Genomic DNA, 20889 nt, shown 5'->3' on the forward strand with positions numbered 1-20889 from the left:
CTTAATGTTTTCCTTCTAGCTCTCTGGCTGCTCTTATTCAGCCTTTTTGCCAATTTTCCTTCCCCAGCAACTAAATGTTGCAGTTTGTTGGAACTCAGTACCAGGCCCTCTTTTTTCACTTTATATTCTCTTCCAGGCCATCTCATCCTTCCCCTGACCTGAATTCCCAATGCTGATGACAGAGCTCTCTTCCAAGCCCTAAACTGATATCTAACCGATTATGAAACATCTTCTCTTGGATAGAAGGACTTCAAACTCAGTATGTGTGAGACTGAATTCACAAACTTTTCTTTCACTTGTGGTTTTCCCCTGTATGAGCTCTCCCAGTGAATGGCATTACCATTCACCCAGTTGCTGAAAAGCTGTATGGAAGTCTCTCTTGACCCTTCCTCCTTCCTTGCACCACATACCTGATTCACTGAGAAGTAATAGACTTTTCTGTCTTAAATGTGTCCTAAATCCTCTCATTTCCATTCTCCGTTATCTACACAGTCAACATCCCAATCCAAACTGCCATGATTTCTCACTATGGATCACTGCAGTAGCAGCCCAATGTCATGTTTACTAATCCCCGTATCCAGTTTGGGTCTTTGCAAAAAACAAATCTGACCATATTTTGCCTTTCTACCTTCATTCATGGTTAAAGCCTTCAAAGGCCTTCCTTTGCTTTGGGTTAAAGAGCAGTTTCCTTAAAGCACTCTATAATGCTGTGCATGATCCGGCCTCTACCTACCTTGCCCTTCTTCTACCTCCACTCTTCCCTCTGTACTTCATTCTTCAGCACATGGCAATCTTATTTCTAGATCCTTCTATGTTGTCTCTTCATCAAGGCTTGGACACACATTTCCCACTTATCCTGGAACATTCTCCAATCACCCTTCACTTGCCCACAGCACTCTTGCAGAAGATCAGGATGCCCTTGAAAATTCATATTTTGGAGAATAAAAATGCTAGCCTACCCTTGGAACTAAGTCAGCTATGCTAAGTGAACTCCAAATAGACATACATACATTTAATAATGCTCAGGTCATTTTTGTTCCTCAGGTATGTCACCAAACTATACTTAAAAAAAAATAAAGCAACATAAAACATTAAAATTTCCTAGGAGTTTTATTAATTTCTCCATATTTTGAAGACTATTACAAGTTAACCATAATTTAAACTGTGTCATTCTTAACTAGATAACTAGGAAGTTTCAGATAAGAACTAGTTGCTTGGAGATATGAAGCAGTTCTATATTTTGTAGCAACATTTGCAATAAAATTAGTGTTTTTAATGTTTTTAAAACATTAAAGTTTCAATTAGTTTTTGCAATAAGCATTACTGCTTTTCCTTAGCATATAGTTAAAATGATACTGACCAGAAGGAGGTAAAACAAAACTCTCAGTCTCTGGCCCTCTTGATACCAGGCAAGTTGAAGTAATAGGTCTTGGTCCTAACAAAAGCCTTGAAGCAGTCAAGGAGGGCAAGTTAAAGAGATCCTGTAATCTGATCCCCAGCAGTCATGGACAGCTGTTCTCAGAGCTCTAATGAACTCTACAGATCATGGACTGGCAGAAACTGATCCTGGTGGGCGCAGGCAAGTCCTGACACCATGGAAATGGCTTTGCTAGTATAAATAACAGGAATCTGTTCTCATAAGATTACCTGTCTGTAAAATGCCTATTTATCTTCATTATGTTGCTTTTTGAGGGAGGGTGGTGGGGTGAGTGTTCATGTGTAAAATGATGGAGTTAGCGGGGGAGAAAGGCATCTCTGACTTAAGATGAAGCCTGCTTTGATTCAGTGGATTTGTTCAACAGTCAGATCAAGTCCATAAAGCTGGTTCCCAGTGTTGAACAACCCTTAGTACTATAAGCAAGTGTCTAGCTAAATAATGCAAGGACAAATTCATACCTGAGAATACAGTGTCGTAGTTTGTGCAAGAAAATATGATAGTTTTCATCTGGTAATTCCAACCTGGTAATTTTCTTTCTCTCTTTCATTCATCCATTCATCCATTCACCAGATACTTGAGTAACTCCATGTCTAGCAGTAGTATACAGTAAGCACAGACTATAGAGTGATGAATCAAATAGACACTGTAGCTACCCTGATGGAGATTCAAATCAATAGGGCCTCTAGACCACAAAATAAACAATCAAGTACACATGTGATTAAAAATGTAATACATAATACAAAGTAGACAAAAAAAAGTTCCCATGAGGGAGAGTAAGAGGAAGAACCTACTTCAGAGAGGGAGATGGCTTTTAAACTGACATGTGAAGAGTAAAGTGGAGCCAGCCATACAAAGAAGGAGATGCAGTGGGGATAGCTGATCGATTTCATTTATTTCTTTTTGTATCTTGATTTTAATATGAAATTTAAATATGAAATGCAATACAATTATGAAATACTCATTTAATCAAAATCAAACAATTCCAAAACATATAAAGAAAGAGTGACTGCTTTTTGCATCTTCCTACAAAAATTCCATTCTCCAGAAAGAAGCATGGTTAACAGGTCGAGCGTGCTTGAATAATTATTACCTGATCGTTTCCCATCTGTGGAAGAATACAAACTATAAGGCTTTTCCTTTGGAAAGAATGAGTACACTGACCCTGAAGTACCAAAGGCAGCATATTACTAAGGTCAGGACATCTTTGCAATATCTTCATATGCTTCCAATTGCATGATAATTTGCATCTGTGAATAATCAAGTTCTGTATGATCTGCATTCATAATCACATTTCCAGCTCTTTCAGAAACTTACTTGAAATAGAGTTTATAACTGTTATCTTCCTGACAATCACTGGAGCTAGTACAAATTGTTTCACTGCTTGTCTTGGCAGCTCAAATCTTAGTTTTGTGTCATTCAGGTTGCCTTAGCTTTAGCTCACATTTGATCGATTTTACAATAGTGGTGAGTAAAGAAATTTTAAAAAACCCCTAAAGTGGACATACAAGGCATATCATATTACTAAATAACAAACAGATGACATTCCAAATATCTAATGGATAGTACTCTGTATTTCACCAGATCAAAAAATACATTTTGAAACACCCCGGATTCATTTTAAAAGTATAGTTAAAACAAAAAAAATCAATTGCAGACTCATGGTATATCCCACGAGGAGAAATAAATCCAAATTTCTAAAATAGAGAATGCTGAGCTAGCTCAGCTTCATGTGAAATGTGAAATATCTCAGGACCAAGAGTTATTTATTTCTTAACATGGAGGGCTACATGCAGTGAGCTTGAATTACAAAGAGTTTGGGCCAGAGGGAAGCCTAACCACAGGGAAATGGAAGTCATAGTCTAGAGACATATGTTCTTGGCTCCCCCAGAAAACATACCCAAAATGTTTAACTTAATTTTTTTAACTATTTAAAGAACTATGAAATATAACACATATGTAGCATCAGTTGAAATCAACATGACTGTTGTATTTAACAAAGATAAAGTTTATTCATCACCTTACTGAGGATGATGGCCCAAGAGCAGTGGTTAGTGTGCTCTGATAAACTGCTCTAAAGCCCCTTTGTGTGGAAACCCCTTGAATACTTTCTTCATAGTAGGGATACCTGCAGAAAGAAGGTTACATTTACCAGAACATCAAGCAGTATGGCATGGATATGTCTAGTGTTCTAAGAGATCATGCTATAGACATTCTCATGCTATCTGTGTGTGTGAGAGGAGGCATCCTTTGGGGATGGAGAGGGCATATGAGACATTATCTTATTGATGCTGACCAGAAAATTCCTGTCTGACTACATTTCGGGGGAGGTTGAAACTGCATATAAGTTAGGTATTAAGCTCTGGTTTGGTGACTTGGCCTAGCAGAAGTGACCCCATGTTGGACCTGCGTCTTTTCTTTAACAGTAGAAAAGTGATAAACTCTAAAGGTGTGTTTAATAAGTATCACCTGTGTGACTGTGAGCAAGATCAAGAAACCAACCACTACCAATACTCCAGAAGCTCCCATGTGTTCTGTCCCAATCCCAAGCCCCTTCCTCCCTTCAAAGGCTCCAATTTCCTGACTTTCTTGGTTGTCACCTCTTTACTTTTCTTAACACTTTTGCCACCTAATTGCTACCAGTATCTCTAAATGCTATAATGTAGTAATGCCTGGTTTTGAATTTTACATAAGGGGACTGGACTCATACTGTATCTGACATCTATCACTTGACATCATGTGGTTGCATGTAACTTGAGATTCATTTATTTTCATTGCTGTATGATAGTCCATTAGATACTATGTTGCAGCTCATTTATCCCTTCTGCTATTGATGAGAATGTTGGTAGTTTCTCTATTTTGGAAATAATGTTGCTATGGACATTCTTCTGTATGTTTCTTGGTGAACTTGTGCAGAAGGGTATATACATTAGGGTGAGATTGCTGGATTACATGTCATACATGTATTTTAATGTACCTAGATAATGCCATAATAATTGCATCATTTTATATTCCCAAAGGAAGTATATGAAAGTTAACATTGCTTCATATCATCACTTATATTTGTTATTAACAGACTTGTAACTTTTGCAAATTTGTTGGGAGTATGGTGTTATAAGATTAACTGCTCTTATCTTTCTTATAAATCATATATATGTAATATTAGTTAGACATAATTTTTATAAGTAAACAAACCAATAGAAAAAAATTAGAATAAAAATAAAGAAAAATAAAGATATTTTATTGACACCAGAATGAACATAAGGTGAAATAAGGCAGTGTGGCATTCAGTGTAATTCTTTTTCAAATAAACCCATTATTCCAACCCTATATTTGGGGATGAAGTAAGAATAGTGATAGTATGCCTGACACCTTATAATTTGTGCCTATCTTAGTAAATATAGTTAAATTGATGAAAAATAGTACACCAAGACCAATGTTAAATGCAATCTCCTCATTTATCTGAATTTATTTCCTAACTCTTTATTGTTTTCTATTAATCTATTTTGTGGTGATTCCATACTGTTTTAACCATTAGAGTTTTATAACTGTATTGCTATGTAGTAAGGCATGACATTTGTCTTTGGTTCAACTAACACTACAGCCATTTTCTCTTGCTGGATAATAATGCACTTTGGTTCTTTAAAAAACATAATAAAGTGGAAATTATACAATATTCAGACACAGACACTTATCAGATAATTTCACTTTCCCTCTATGTCTTATAAAATATAATGCCAGATAACCCATATGTTACCAGTCTGCCTCCAACGCTCTGCTGAATGTGAGATTCTTCTACCATCTGAGTCTGACCTACTTGAACCCTAGAACTGGTATTGCTTTCTCATGATGGGGTAGATCACATAAGGGTGGTTCACACTTGCAGCCAACTTCCCACAGGCATGACTGAACTTTGAGCTACAGGGAGTTTTCTCACCTATGAACATTGTATGTATCTTCATTTATTCAAAAATGCTTATCTCCAGGGATATCTTAAAAATTTCTTGTAGACAAGATATTCGTCTACAAGACAAATTTAGGTGTTTTGTACTTTTTGGATATTGTCAGCAAGATCTTGTCTTCTTTTACATACTTGTTATGTCTGCTATATAGAAAACTTATTTTTATTTCATCAATTTTTGGGGAGTGAGCTTATTGAAGAAATACATTCTGCTATAGCTGAATGTTTGTGTCCTCCCCAAATTCATATGTTTAAACCTAATCCCTAGTGTGACGGTATTTGGAGACTGGACCTTTGGGAGATTTGGTCATTAGGCCATAAAGGTAGAGCTCTCATGAACGAGATTAGTGACCCTATAAAAAAAGACCTCAGAGAGAGCCCTTGTCCCTTCTGCCACATGAGGACACAGTGCAAAGATGACCATTATGAATCAGGAAGCAGGCTCTCACCAGACACCAGCTTCCCAGCCTCCAGACTGTAAGAAATAAATGTTTGTTGTTTATAAGCCATCTAGTCCATGGTATTTTGTTATAGCAGCTCAGATGGATTAGGACACATACATACATAAAGATGCTCAAAACGTAAGTGGATAATTCAGCAAATATTCACAAATTTAATTCACCCCTTTAATCAACACCTAGAAACAGGACCCTCACTTTTGCCACTTACACCCATTAAGAATAATGACTATCATGACTTCTAACATCATAAAATAACTTTAATAACTTTTCCTGTTTAGAACTTACAGAATAGACTCATTCAGTATGACCTCTTTTGTATTTGACTTCTTGCATTCAACATGGCATGGGTAAAATTCTCTTCATATTGTTGCAAGTAATTGTACTAATTGCTATATAGTATTCTTTTTGCGAGTTTATCACACTTCAATTTTACTATTGATAGGCATTTGAGTAGTGTTCAGTTTAAAGCTATTCCAAACAGTGCTCTATGAACATTTTGTACATATGAATATGTGTATATATTTCTGTTAAGTGTATACCTAGACATGGAATGTCTGGGTGATAAGGTACACATGTATTCAGTATCATATTAGTAGATATTGCCAAACAGATTTCCAAAGTGGTTGAACTGATTTATATTCCCACCAGCAATGAATATGCTCCTTTTTAAAAAATTTTGTTATCATTAATCTACAATCACATGAAGAATGTTACGTTTACTAGGCTCCCCTTTCACCAAGTCCGCCCCCCACACTCCATTACAGTCACTGTCCATCAGCATAGTAAGATGCTGTAGAATCACTACTTGTCTTCACTGTGTTGCACAGCCCTCCCCATGCCCCCCCTACATGCTAATTATACATGCTAATTGTAATACCCCCTTTCTTTTTCCCTGCCCTTATCCCTCCCTTCCCACCCATCCTCCCTAACCCCTTTCCCTTTGGTAACTGTTAGTCCATTCTTGGGTTCTGTGATTCTGATGCTGTTTTGTTCCTTCATTTTTTCTTTATTCTTATACTCCACATATGAATGAAATCATTTGGTACTTGTCTTTCTCCGCCTGGCTTATTTCACTGGGAATGTGCTCCTTTTAAATCAAATGATAGAACATGGCCTACACTGCTGCTCCTATGGTCTAGATTGGGAGCACTGAGGGGAACACAAATGGATGACTGCTGGGTTTGGGTGGCATTTCCCTCCTCTCATGTCCCAGCAACTTGGGCAGCCCTTTGCTCACCTTCCAAGAACCCAATACTTCCCCCAGGGATATTGTAGTTGGGGAAAATGTAGTTAGTGACTCTCTGGGGAGCCACTCTCCTCTCAAAGTTAGAAAACTACCTTCCTAATCATGTCCTTCAACTTGATACACCGCTTACACTGTTTCAGAACTTTGGACAAAAGCTGGTCTGAATAGTACACTATTATGGAAATCTTTACAAATCTAGTACAGTTTGGGCAGAAATTCTTCCAGATCACTGTCAATCACAGTAAGGCAACATGCCTAAGGTTCTTCAGTTGGTTTTCAAAGCTTCTCTGCATCTTTCAGGGTAGTAATAAAAATTTGCCCTTTTAAAGTAATGATATCTTTGTTATGAAAAGCTTTTAATGAAAGTTCCCCAGAGTTATTAAAGCCTTCTGAGGGAATAGTGACTGCCACCCATAAATGCAGCTACTCATAAAAACCCTATACATTTTTTAATCTAAAGGATTTCTCTCTTCAGTTTCCAAATTGCAATCTACATTACGTTTATAAACAAGTGCCATTAAGCTGGTCTCTACCTGTAGTACTACTGAGAATAAGCCATTGTAATATTACCATGGTGAAATCATTAGAATCCTATTCATTTCTAAGCCTTACACTATTTGTCATCTTCCCAAGCAGCCCTGTTTTTAAGCGAGCACACCCTATTACTCTCCTCTTGTCCTGGGTTTTACTCTCTTACTATGGTGCTTGTTTCTTCTTGGAGAAACTCAGGACAGAGAGCCCAAATATGTGGGTCTACAAATATTGGACTACAGTAATGGGGACTACACTACCCAGTTGCAACTATGCATTGCTTTTATTTTCTGTAAAATAAAGGAAAACAAATCCAGCCACTTGTTCTAGGAGATAAAATTTCTGTTTCATTGTGATCTTAGATTCCTCTCTACTAAGTTTCCAGGCAAGAGGCAGACAGGCCAACCAAACACATGGCAAATATTGGGATCCACAAGCTGAATGATGGTAAAGAGATGAGTTAGCTCTGTTGAGCACATATAGGGATGTCTCATGCAGCAGGCAGATCCCAGAATAATAATTAGAAGTAACCGCTAGAAGAAGAAAGAGACAATGGAATTAGATTTTGTCCTGACATAATATATTCTGACCAAGGTTTATATATGCATTTTCTATAAGAAGTCTGTTTTGGGGACCTTTTGAGTAATCAATTGGTGGCATCTGGGTTGTTGCAACACTCCACAGGGATTTTATTCCAAGCCTATTCATATGGGCTGGTAGTCCTATTATGCATTTGCTATAAAAAGTTTGTTTTGGGGACCTTTTGATTAACCAATTGGTGGCATCTGGGTTGTTGCAACACTCCACAGGGATTTTATTCCAAGCCTGTTCATATGGGCTGGTAGTCCTATTCTGTTGAGCAGCACAAACATGCAAAACCTAGCAGCATCTTAAGTCAAGCACAATCCTTGGCACATAGTGGAAACTTAACAAATATTTATTGAATTAATGAGTGACTGAGTGACTGAGCAACACAGTGGGTTTGGGTCTCCCCCGAAGATCTAGTCTTCAGTTTGCTCTTGCAAGACTGAAGGAAGTCAAATTCATAATTCTCTGAGAGGTTTTCACTCCCTTTCCCTAGCTGTTCAGTGCAAGCCAGAAAGTTACAACTCCTGTGCTGGTCAAATGGGATCAGAGCCAACAGGATCTCACAGAGCTGCTCTGATGGGGGGAGCTCTACTCAGGCTGTGGAAGTTCCAAAGTCAGGGGAAGAGGTCAAGCTCAGAGTTGGGGTAGGAAGAACTTCTGGATTACTTTCCAGAAAGAGGAATCAAAATAGGTGCCCACACCTTGGGTCAGGAGGGGATGGAAAAAATCAGGGAAAAGATGAAGAAAAGATAGGGATCAGAATATCGGAGTCATGAAGGGGCAGAACTTGGGGAGTGAGTGGAGGTCATGTAATATTACCTAGATTCTTTACGTGCCTGGAGGGGCTCCCAGGCCTGGCAGACTAAGGACAAGGCAGACAGTGACTGCAGACTTAGTCTACTCAGCACCTGGCTTTTTGGATGGAGAACCTGGGCTCTCTGTCTATAGCTCAGTGGAACGGATTTGATGGGCTTCTAGGTCTAGAACCAAGACATGGAAAATAACCTGTACCTCATTTCTTCATGAGGGCTTCAGGTAAAGGACTTGAGGTAAGTGAAAGTGGAAGGATGAATGGAATGAGTTTTTGGTGCCTAAGATGACTTGGTAACAACAAAGACTTATAGCTCAGATCTTTTTCCTCAAGCTTCAAAAGTCAACATTTCTTATTTCTCAAGAGGAAAAGACAATGAAAATGACCTGTCCAGTGGTTTTCCTGAATAAATTCACTACTTGGAAACTAATGACTATTTCTGATTAAGTCTTCTGACTTTTAATTCTGCGAGGCTCAATTTATCCCATGCAAATCTGCCTGTTAAACTACTCTGAATCCCAACCACAATAGATCATATCATGCCATATCCCATATCATATCACATCACATTATGTCACGTCATATCGGGGATTCTAGTAATTGTTTAGTGGAAATGCTAATTACTTAGAAAATAATCATGATGCTCATAAGGAATCATCTTGAGGAAAAAGGAAAATACCTCAAGAATTGGCAAGAAATAAGCTGTCCTTCCACCTTTTGGTGGAAAAAATCCTGGCTTGGGACATGCCCGGATGCAAGGGAACGTGTCTCTTCCTCTGTGTGCATCGGGACCTCTCCCTTCAGTCCCTGGAGGCACCACAGCCACACTAACAGCATCTCCAGCTCCCACAGGTGGTCCCCCTCCAGGGCCTTAGGGTTTTGTGAGCCAGGTGGCAGGACTAACTCAGCATCTATCTGTGAGATGTCTCTAGGGGAAGAGTAGCTTCCAAATTCCATCTTCTTTTGCCTTGCTATGCATTGCACCAGAGCCAGTGAGAAGATGAAACTGCCTGGCTATGTTTGACTCCAAAATTCTCTAGATTTCTTCAGATCTGTGAACAGATTGAGAAACTCCATTTGTTTAATTGATTTACATCCCCAACTACATTCTGCCTTGTTAATTTCCCTGTTGATAATGTTACACTTTGCAGACACACCTTTGGGTTTTTTTTTCCTAGACCTGTTCTTTTTCTTCTTCTCTTTATGTAAAGGATATGTGCTGGCTTTGTGAAATCCCTCTAGCAAGTTGTGAATGATGTATGAAGTGAAGTCTTTACTCAGAACACAGTAGGAAGACAAAGTGATGTGCATTCACTGCATGGCTGAGTGTTTGACTATGTACTTGAGTCACAGAAATCCCACATTCATCCTATACAGCCTCAACATCTTAGGAGATCTCTCCAGGTGGCAAGGGGCACAGTCCTACAGAAAGGCAGAGAGAGAATTCACTGGCCTCCGAAAGTCCTCCTTGACACTGTGATTCTGCATTACTACAGGAAGGAGTTCTTTCCTGAATTTTAACAAAGGAACAAGAATAGGAATCCAGAGCCTGAGTATAGAAAATTAACCCATTCTTGTCCTATGATATGGGAAGATGGAGTAAAGAGGTGGGTGATTGTCAAAGCTTTGCAAGCTAATATTACTTGGAGAGAATATGTCTCTTCACCCTAGTTTGAGAGAGAACGTTGGTATGCCCTAAGGAGCCAGGAAGAGAGCGAGCCTTGTGATTTATGCAGTATTTTCTTTTCAAGGAATGAGAACTCCTTGAGAATTATCATAGTTTCCCTGTGAGCTGAGTTCCACATTGGTGGATAATCTAAGATTTTCCCATGTTTCAAAACTAGATACCTAATCATCCAACAAATAGATTATGCAATCAGTTTGACATTATTCAGTGTTCATTTATGGGTTCATGGATTAACTGTGCTCAGGTGCAGCAGGGATGTGGGGCACACAGCCATGGAAGAGGGGAGCTGAACAATTAGGCACTGGCTAACTATTGCTCATGGTAACTTCCTCAGAAATGAGCACAGGTGGTTAGCAGAGCAGCTCTAGCTGCAAGGGGTGGAAACAGTAGTGACAGCGTCCTCCTATCACTCAGCTTCTTTCTTATTTCTTTCTCCCAACCCAGAAGCCTCAAGCCTCTCGTCCTCTCTTTTGGGTGGGGGTAGAAGAACTAAGCAACTATTTCTTCATTTTTTATGCTTGACTTTTTGTTTTCCATGACTGCCCTCCCACTCCTACCCCAATCTCACTTACCCAGTCCAATGAGAGTTGATTTCTTTACCTCTCTTGTCCCAGAGGATGGGCAATTACTATCCAACCTGGTACACCAACATTCAAATAGTATCACTGGTTTTCCAATTTCATCTTTTCCTTGATTCCTCAGGCATTTATGATTTGGCTTTAGACAGTCCATTCAAAGTCAGATGATCTTTAAATGTATAACTGAAGAAAGAACAAACCGATGGCCTGCCATAGTCTCAGCCTTCTATTTGAATGACCTTTTCCTATGTCTTCATTTGCAACGTGGAGTGTAGCAAACCTAAGGGAGACAGTGAGAAGCAAGAGGCCTTAAATTAAGCTAGGTTAAAGAACCTGTGGGTCCTTTAATTCTGAAGAGAAGAAAACAGAAACATAACAATAGTTTTCAAGTACAAGAAAACAGATTTCAGAGAGTATGGGAGCAATTATGTTGAAATCATTCTGGGAAGAAGGAATGAGCTCAATGCCCAACTGGGGAGATTTGTGTGAGAGTCATAAATGCACTTATCTAACTCTTATCAGTTCCTGCTTTTGAAAGGAAAGGTTTCATTTTGTTCCTTAAATCAGTTATTTCAGAGTACTTAAAATAACAGAAAATTCTCTGAAAGAGAGAATACCTTGCAGAATAGTTGAGGTAGAATCTTTTGAGGACTTTGAGGAATAATATTGTTCCTTGATAGTGATGGGTTAGAACAGAGAGCAGATGGACCACATGGGTGGACCTAGAGGGTGTTAAGCTAAGTGAAATAAGTCAGACAGAGAAAGGCAAATCCTAATGATTTCACTTATATGTGGAATCTGCAAAACAAAACAAAAGAATCAACAAACAAAACAAAAATGGACTCATTAACACAGAGAACAGACAGGCTTAGGGGGATGGGTTAAATAGGCAAACAGAAAAAAGAATTAAGAATGTTTGATGTCTTCATCAGGGCAATGATTATGTGAGTGTATATACATGTCAAAATTCACTGAGCTGTACATTAAGTTTTGTGCATTTTATTTTATTTACCTCAGTTAAAAAGAAGGAAAAATGTCAATGTTAAAAAATAATAAAATAAAGGAAAAATTTTTGAAGTTGAAAATAAAAGAATAGATATTACTTATAAGTCCAGAGAGTTTGGTGAGTCTATTTTGTGGAAATAGGTATCCCTATTGCTGTGTGATTTTCTGTGTTGGGGAAAATTGATATTATGATGTCAGGTTCCCATCTCATAATTTTTCTTGTCCCCGGCCATTTGCCCTTATATCCTTTTCAAATATAACTTAGTGCCTGCAAGCTTCTTGCATATGCCTCTGGAATTCTATTTCATATTTTCTCCTTCTCTCTCTCTTGATGACTTATGTATCCATTGCCTGCCAACATTCCACCATCAAATGTCTAAACCAAAATGGTGAAAAGAAGGAGGGGGTGATAGTAGAGGGTGGGGCCTACCATTTAAATTAGAACAATCCCTTTTATCTCCAAGGGGAAGATCCAACCTTAGGTCTCCTGTTTGCCCAGGAATATATTTTCCTATTGAGACTTTTGTCTTATTTTAAGTAACCTTAAAATAACTGGTTCAAGGAATAAAATGAAACCTCTCTGTATCAAAGGCAAGAGCCTTAAGCAAAGGCGGTAATGAACCCTGAGACACTTAGGTTTGTCTGAACTCCAAATTCAGCAGGGTTCTGTCACACAGCATATCCAGATAATCTGAATGTGATTTTACAAAAGTGACTGTGAGCTCTGGGTCCATTATGAGTATATTAAACTGTTGCAAAACAAAATATTTTTCTCTCTAGTCATAAAAATCAAACAGAATCCCAGATGCAAATTTACCCCATCTCTTCAAACACATCATTTCCAACAACTAGACAATGCCTGAGGAAGTAGTTGGAGGCAACTTGGCCTTAGGAAGAGTCAGCTCTTGATGGCAGAGATAGGCCTGTCTTAATGCCACTGCCTGGGCTCATCGATGACAGCACGGGCACCGAATTTCACATTTATTTCTAGCATCATTCTGGAGACATTCGATGCAGAAGCCATATCCTCCAAAGAGTGACACTTGATGGAAACCCAACCTGTTCCGCCTCCCGCACGGAGAGATTGCACTAGTCAGTGACTCGGAACATTGCCGAATGTTCCTGCGAGCTGTACACTGGCCTTCAGTGATTTCTTACAGATATTTACTTTCCCACATGGCATATAGAACATTAAAAGGGTTTTGAAAAATCCCTCCGTTTTTTTAACTTCTGAAGGATTATTAACTTCAAAGTCTGAAGAAATGTCGCCCTTCTATCTTTGGAAATGCCAGGAGCCTTTGCATATCCCTACCACGGCACCAAGCAACCCCCAGCAGAGAAGAACGATTACTGCCTCAGTGGCGAGAGGATGGCTTTTGATCTCTTAACATATTGGAAATTACTTAAAGGTAAGCCATCTGCTAGCTGAGGAACAAAGACAGATTACATCACACCCTGCTAGAAAGATTGTGTTAAATCCTGAATATCAAGGCTTTTAATAATTCTATATTAAGTCAGCTAATAGGATTAGGTACACATTTTCTTTAGGCTTATTTCCTCAACTATTAAAAAAAACTTTTTTGTGTGTGTTTGACAATCTGCAAAATTCAAGAGTATTCCACTGTGAATAAAAAGGGTTCTTTCAAGAGCAAGCGTTTCTTCATATCACCACTGTTCTCCAAAGAGGTGTGCAGCAGAAGTGCCTTTCCAGGAACAGTTTGTGGGGGGAATGGAAACCACTGCTCTTCTGTTGTTGTTAGTATGATTTATTGCCTGTGCATTACAAACCTGCCCACAGGAGTTTCATACCTTCACTGTGCTGTTCACCCAGTCAAGGCGGTATCCAGGCAGGTGTCGGAGGTGAGGATGCCAAGTCCCCTCAAGAATAGCAATTAATGGTAACCACAATCGACACAATGGTAAACACGATTGAGGATGGTGTGGCACAAGTTTTGAGGGTGATAAAGGAATAAGCCTTCATTAATAATAGCTTAAAGCATCTGCAAAACTGGGCAGTTCCAGCCTTGAGAAAGTTTGCACTCTAGAATTACATAATGCAAGAAAGTTGCATTCTGAAATTACATCATGGGCAAACCAAACATACTGTCCTTTCTGTCTGTGATAAGCTCTGGGTCATGGGAATATTAGGCTATATTCACTTGATAACATGCAGGGAATAAAAAGAAAGGGCTTTCTTTATGCTTTGCTCCTTCTTGCACCAATTTGTTCAGGGTTATTCTACAAGCACACAGCCCTGAATACACACATGCTATAATTTAACCTCCACTTGTTGCTCCTAAATCTTTTATAAGAGGTTCATTTACTCACTCTGGGATACTGAGGGTTGAATAAGGTTTTAGCAGTGATAGAAACAAACATTTTTATCTCTCAAAGGTCCTTGAAGAAGTTCTTTAAAAAAAAAGGTCTCGGTTCTTTTGAGATAATTAATTCTTATCTTGGTGACAAATAATCATTTACAGCCAGATAAAATGTAGGATTCAAAATATTTAAAACCAACATGACGTGTTGCATATTAAAAGCACTTTGAGTAGTTTTTTTTATTAAATTACATTTTCAAGGAATTACTTGAAATAACCACCATGGTTTTGCCTTAATTATTGAATGATATAGAATAAAATGAACTTAATTTTGCTTTTGTGCAAAGGAGAAAGGAAACCATAAAATCAGTAGCCAAACATTTATTTGTTGTATGTTATCCTGATAAAAATGATCCAAGCTTTCTTTGTGTGCTCTTTACAAACATAATAACACAATAATAAATCTAATAATAGCTACCATATATTGTGACATTTTATTTTTTAGCACCTAGAAAAAAATTGCTGCTAGTCCTCACAGTGTTTTTGAGAGGTGGATATGCTTACTCCCCGTTTACTGGTGAGAAAACTGAAATTTGAAGTGGTTTAACAGCACCTGCGGTGAATGGAAGAGTGAAGATTCAAACTAAGGTCTGATACCAAAGCCCATGTCCCTTCTGTCACTCCTGGCTGCCCCCAAACTGATAGGATCCAAGAGGTCAGGTATGGCTTTTCACTCGGTTACTTGGCTCAGCTTTCTTTGTGTCCATTCTTTGAATGAGTGGACTGAATGATGCCATTTCCTTTGAGATGCTCAGAATTCAGTCAAGGATCTCACCTTAAGCTCCTCTAGCTCAGTCCCCAATCTGCTTCTCCAGGATATTGCAGTTTCTTCCATGAGTTAGTGTGAGGTAGCCAAAATGAAATAGTGGAAGTCTTTTCCCAGGTCACCTAATTTCTCTTCCATTAGCCATCAACTTCAAGTTCTCAACTTTACATTTTTCTCTCACATTTAAAAAAACGTACATTATCTCACTTGTTTGCTAGCAAATCCTAGTGGGAGACCAAACAATGTCCAATAAAAACCCCAAATAAGAGAAAAACTCAGGAATGTAAAAAAAATATATATCTCATGCATTACTGATTTTTGAAATGGGGAAACCTATATGTAATAACACGATTATATTATCTGCTAGTTGAATTATCCCAAGCTAAAAGGAAATTAAATATGTAATAGGACTCAAATATCCATTAAATACAAAATGTATTTGTATTGTTAGAGTAGTACTAGTTGTAATAAACAAACCACCAAATTTGAGTGTCTTAACTTTATTTCTTCCTCATACAATAGTAAAATGTGGGATTCCTGGGATGGTGGCCTTCTATGTAATCATCTAGGTTTATAGTTTCCTTCCATGTTATAGCTCTGCTATCTTTAGCATGTATGTGGCTTTATCATCACCTGGCTCATCTGCATTAAGATGGAGAAAAGGGGAGGAAGCATAGTGAAAAGCTCCAGGTAGATGCCTGTGGACCAGGAGAGATTGGTGCCCATTACCTCCACTTATTTTCCTTTGGCTAAAACTCAATTACATGGCCACAACTAACTACAAGGGAAGCTGGGAAATGTAGTCTAATTATGTAGTAACTAACTATGAACTCAAGAAGAAGAAAAAATAGGCTTGGTGATAAACTGGCAGTCTTTTCCATGGTTCTCTGAAATGATAATTATCTTGAGGATCAAAATTTAGACCGATAATTTTTTTTTCAGATTGAAATACCTGCCCTGACCACCACTGTATTAGACTGCTAAAAATTAGAGGAATTACTATTAAGTATAATGCTACTCTGATTTGATGAATACTAAGAAAGCAGGAAAACTCCTTCTAGCAATGCAATTTATTCTTATATTAATTCTTCTTATTTTTCTCAGTTCTAGCATTTAGTACAACTCTAGTACCTAGAACTCACAAACACATGCATCTCCAGTGAATGAATGGCCCTCTAGGATGGACTTTGCACCTTTCACATCACTTCAGAGATTCCGGCCCATATATCATAGAAAATCAACTCTCTTTTTATTGTTGTTATTGATATAACCATGCTCTGTGTTAGTGGTCTTAATCGTATTTACTCACCACTCTACAACACGGCTTCTCGTAACCTGAAGGATTTTATTAAACTCTGCCTTGCTTATTTAGACTCCTGGGAGTGAATGAGCAGCCACTTTGTATAATAGAAAGAGGAGAGAGGAGCCTAGATTGGTTAAGTATCTCAACCTTCATCCTTCATTTTAGGTAAGTTACTTATTACCTCTTGTGGGGTAAATGGCAGAATTTCCAGAAACTCCCACCTAGCCTTAATTCATTTACATATCAACAGGTGTTTATCACTGCAGAGCCTCCTATGGATGGCCATTCTCTCCTCCCCTCTGCTCCTGCTATGTGATTGGTCTGGCATATGCCAGTCACCAAGGACCGGCCCATGAAGTTCCTTACAGAAGGGGCGGGTGGGGGAGGAGAGCGTGAGCCACAGCCAGAGGAGCTGGATGGAGGTGGGCCTGGCTAGCAACTGTAAGAAATAAAAGCCTTTCTCTCAAAGTACCCTTTCTCTTGACTAATTTCGGTTTCAGCAGATTCATAGGGTCTCACCCCTGGCCAGGAACACCCTTCCCTCTGGAGCTACATCTCTGAGCCTCAGTTTCTTGATGTAGAAAGTGAGAATAATACCATCTACTCTCCAGAGTTGTAAATGCAGCAATTTATATATAAAAAAATCAGAATATAATAAGCTGAATAAATGGTAGTTACTGTCATCTTCATTAATAATGATTGATTGTTTATAATGTTAGCATTCATAATAAAAATTATGAACATCATGCTGTTTTGTTTCCTAGTGTAAGTGTTACATAAGCAAGCCTAACATCAGAGGCAATACTATAATAGAATTCTAAATAGAACACAAGTTTTCTAGTCTTCTACTGTCATCTGAGACCCTGGTGAGCAGATACAACCCTGGGAACAGGTGACCATCCATCAGAGGCCATATCAGCTAAAAGTTCAAGCTGCCATTTTCACTTCTTTGCACTGAATTGAGTCAATTTGCTTTCAGCTTCCGCAGTGTAAACAAACAGTAAATCAATGAAACTCTTATGACTCAGTCTCATACAGCCTTTTAAAGGATCTTATTTCAATACCTACCAGCAGGTATGGAATATTAGAATAATGTCCTGGGATTCCACTGCTGTCTTGAATTAGCAGCCTTGGCTCAGAAATGACATATTTTTATATCAAAATAGCAGAAACCTTTCTTTTGTCTCTTTACTGATGCATAACATTCTAAAAGACAGGAATGGCCTTCAGCTAATACAGATCAATTTCCCTTCAGCTTCACTCACCATTTAATTACTGCTGACTTCTTTAACCTTTCCTACTTCCTTTATGGATTTTATTTCTTTCCACTCTGCTGCCATTTAGTTTATTTAGTGACATATTCAAACTTAAAATTATATGATAAGGTTTCACATTTTTTTCTCTCATGTTTTTATTGAGTTAAATTTATTTAGTAACAAATCACTTCCTGAAGGAGAAAAAAAGATTATTGAACTGACTTTTTATTTTATCTCTATATGCACTTCTTAGACCTTGATTTATTAAAAGAACACTCTCTGATTTCCTATATCACATGGTTCAGAATGATTGAACCCTGCCACTCCCTTAAACATTCCTGCAATATTTGCCAGTATAGAAATGCACTGTATAGTAAATCACATATTAAGGAGAAAAACTAAACCTTAAAGTGAAAACCAACTATGAATAGCACAAAGGGGATTATCAGTGATATAAAAGAAGGGATTGTCTTCTTTCTGAGCACTTACTTTTGTCACCACTGGTGTAGGCATTAAAGTCTAGAGGAGAGAACTTGAGTTTTGGAGTTAGACACCTTCCGGGTCAAAACCTGGCTCTGCTACTCACAAGCTGTATGTCCTTTGGAAGATCCTCAGCTTATCTGAAACTATCTCCTTATTTGGAAAACAGAAATAATTATTCTACCTCTTAAGATCATTGCGATGACTAAATAAAATGAGATGTGTGAACTGCCTGGCAACTACACTCTCCCAGCACATGAGTACATTTGAACCTACCTGTGGGACAGCAGCCTGAGAAAAAAGGGATCCTGAGGCAAAGCCTCCCTTGTACTCTTTTCCCAGCTCCCAGGGAGCTGGGATGAGGAGCAGGGGAGCCAGGCAGGGGAGGAGGGCGAGCCAATGTGGGCTGCCACTAAGGTGATCTTCCTGGTTCTGGACATGCTCCTCCCTGGCTGTAGTTTGTGGCGGCAGCTGCAGCTCCATATGGTAATCAGGGTTGATTACAACTGCCTGCACAATAACTCCCTCCTTTTCCTGCTGGTTCACTGGCATGAAGAGTCCACCATGTGGTAGTTAAAGGTTCAAGTTCAGTGGAATCCCTTTTGTGTACCTGGTGGAAGTGCCCTCCCCCTTCTCCACCTCACAGTGGAAACCAGGACCTTGAGTTTGGGAGGACAGAAAGTACAAATTTCACAAGTGAACTGCTGTCCCCATGATGTGAATGTAAGCTGCCTTTGATCCTTCCTCTTTATTGGCATTGAGAAGGGTACATTCACCAGGTTGTCTCACGCCTGGTACCAGAGCCCTTTCAGTCTGCTGGTAGAAGGTAACTTCTGGCATAGCAGGTGTGACTTGGGCCACCACTCAGTTAAAGGTACCATAGTTCTATGTCATCCTTCATGAGCCCTCAGGATTTTTCAGGGCCATACAGGTGAACTGAACCAGGAATATTATGGATCCACCACATTTGTATCCTCTGAGGCCGACAGTGGCACCATGCTCTGCAGTTCCATCTGGCATGCGGTGCTGCTTCTGATTTACAGTCTTGCCAGGGACAGAGGCAGTTTCAGAAGCTTCTACTTGGCCTTTCCTGACATAAAGCCATTACACCACAGATCTGGGAACGAGAGTGAGGGTTCTGTCTGCTGATGCATTTATGTAGCCCAATGATACAGAGTATGAGAAATAATCAAGATAGGTCTGTGAATAGTTGGGACCAACTGTGAGACAAACTTGGGCCAAAATTTCATTATCACAGTGCTCAGAAGAGCTTCCACTCTAACTGGAGCTCCCTGATGGCACTTCAGCTCCCTTGGTATCATTTCAGCCCTGACTCCTTACCTACCAGACTTAAAAGGCCTGGGGTCTTCTCCTTTCAACAGTGCATAGTTAGTCTGATAAATGGCCACAGGAACATTGGAGGAAGAATCAGAGGGACATTTTCTGTGTATACTTGTGGTGACATTGAAATGTCCTTCTTCAAGGGATCCTAGCCTCCCTGTTAATCACTGGACTCTAGGTCTTTGAATTGATTAAGGTCCAGAAACTGGGTGAAGAGCTGTGATTTTCTACCATGGTAGCTGACATTAGTATCCTCTTTACCAGGCCTCAAGACACATCTCAGCAGATTTTTAGACTGGCTCCAGAGGTTCTTTGTAGGGTATTGAATCCCAGTCATGGATGGGTGCCCTTATCAGCAAATTTACCTCTGTCCTTATATTCTGACTTCCTCACTCAAGCTCAAGAACCTCAAACTTCATTCTCACATGTGTAGCCCCTAGTCTTACCAGATCATATTAGCAAATTCCTGCAAATCCTCTGGGATGTAAGCTGTTTCCTCCAGGATAAGTACTTGGGCTAGGCTAGATTTCACCTTGGTCAACAGTTTAGAGGCTAGAAGGGATGCTTGTGTATCTCAAGGAGAAAAGTTATCATTTTATGAGGCACCTCCCCTGGAAGAAGTACCTGAACTTCTAGGCAAGCAGCCACTTCTGTCATCTGGGAAGGCTCCTGGAGGATTAGTGCATTCAAGGTTCTCAACCTGGTTCATCCAAATGTTCTCATTCACTCTTTTCCTGCCAAGGTCTTGACTTTGTTAATTCTATGTGAAGAAAACTAAAGCTTAGAGAGGCGGTGCATTATACAGTTAATATAGCAAGTAAGTGGCAGATCTGGAGTCATAATCTAAATTAATTATCAAAAAAATACTTTTTTGTGTGCACTGTGTAGCAAATTTATCTTTTCTCCCCTGTTGAAATTCTCTTTCTTGTGATATTTGTCTTTGTAAACCACTCATACATCAAAATGAATCAGGAAGGTAGGGCTCTAAAATAAGTTAACTTTAAAACACTTTCAGTGGTATTCTGTCTTCAATCTAATGCTCCTCAGTTTTTTTGTGCTTGC

The 20889-nt window shown here is 39.0% G+C and overlaps 1 long non-coding RNA gene across 1 annotated transcript; it reads right to left on the reverse strand.

Moving 5' to 3' along the window:
• Nucleotides 1-6786: 6786 nt before the first annotated feature.
• On the reverse strand, nt 6787-18982 carry LOC108403711 (uncharacterized). Its single transcript, XR_001854756.3, has 3 exons — nt 18763-18982; nt 11293-11578; nt 6787-8167 (listed from the first exon to the last, which is right to left on the reverse strand). It is a non-coding gene; the product is annotated as an uncharacterized lncRNA (long non-coding RNA).
• Nucleotides 18983-20889: the final 1907 nt, after the last annotated feature.

The sequence above is a fragment of the Manis javanica genome, chromosome 6 (assembly GCF_040802235.1).
Source record: "Manis javanica isolate MJ-LG chromosome 6, MJ_LKY, whole genome shotgun sequence".
NCBI lineage: Eukaryota > Metazoa > Chordata > Mammalia > Pholidota > Manidae > Manis > Manis javanica.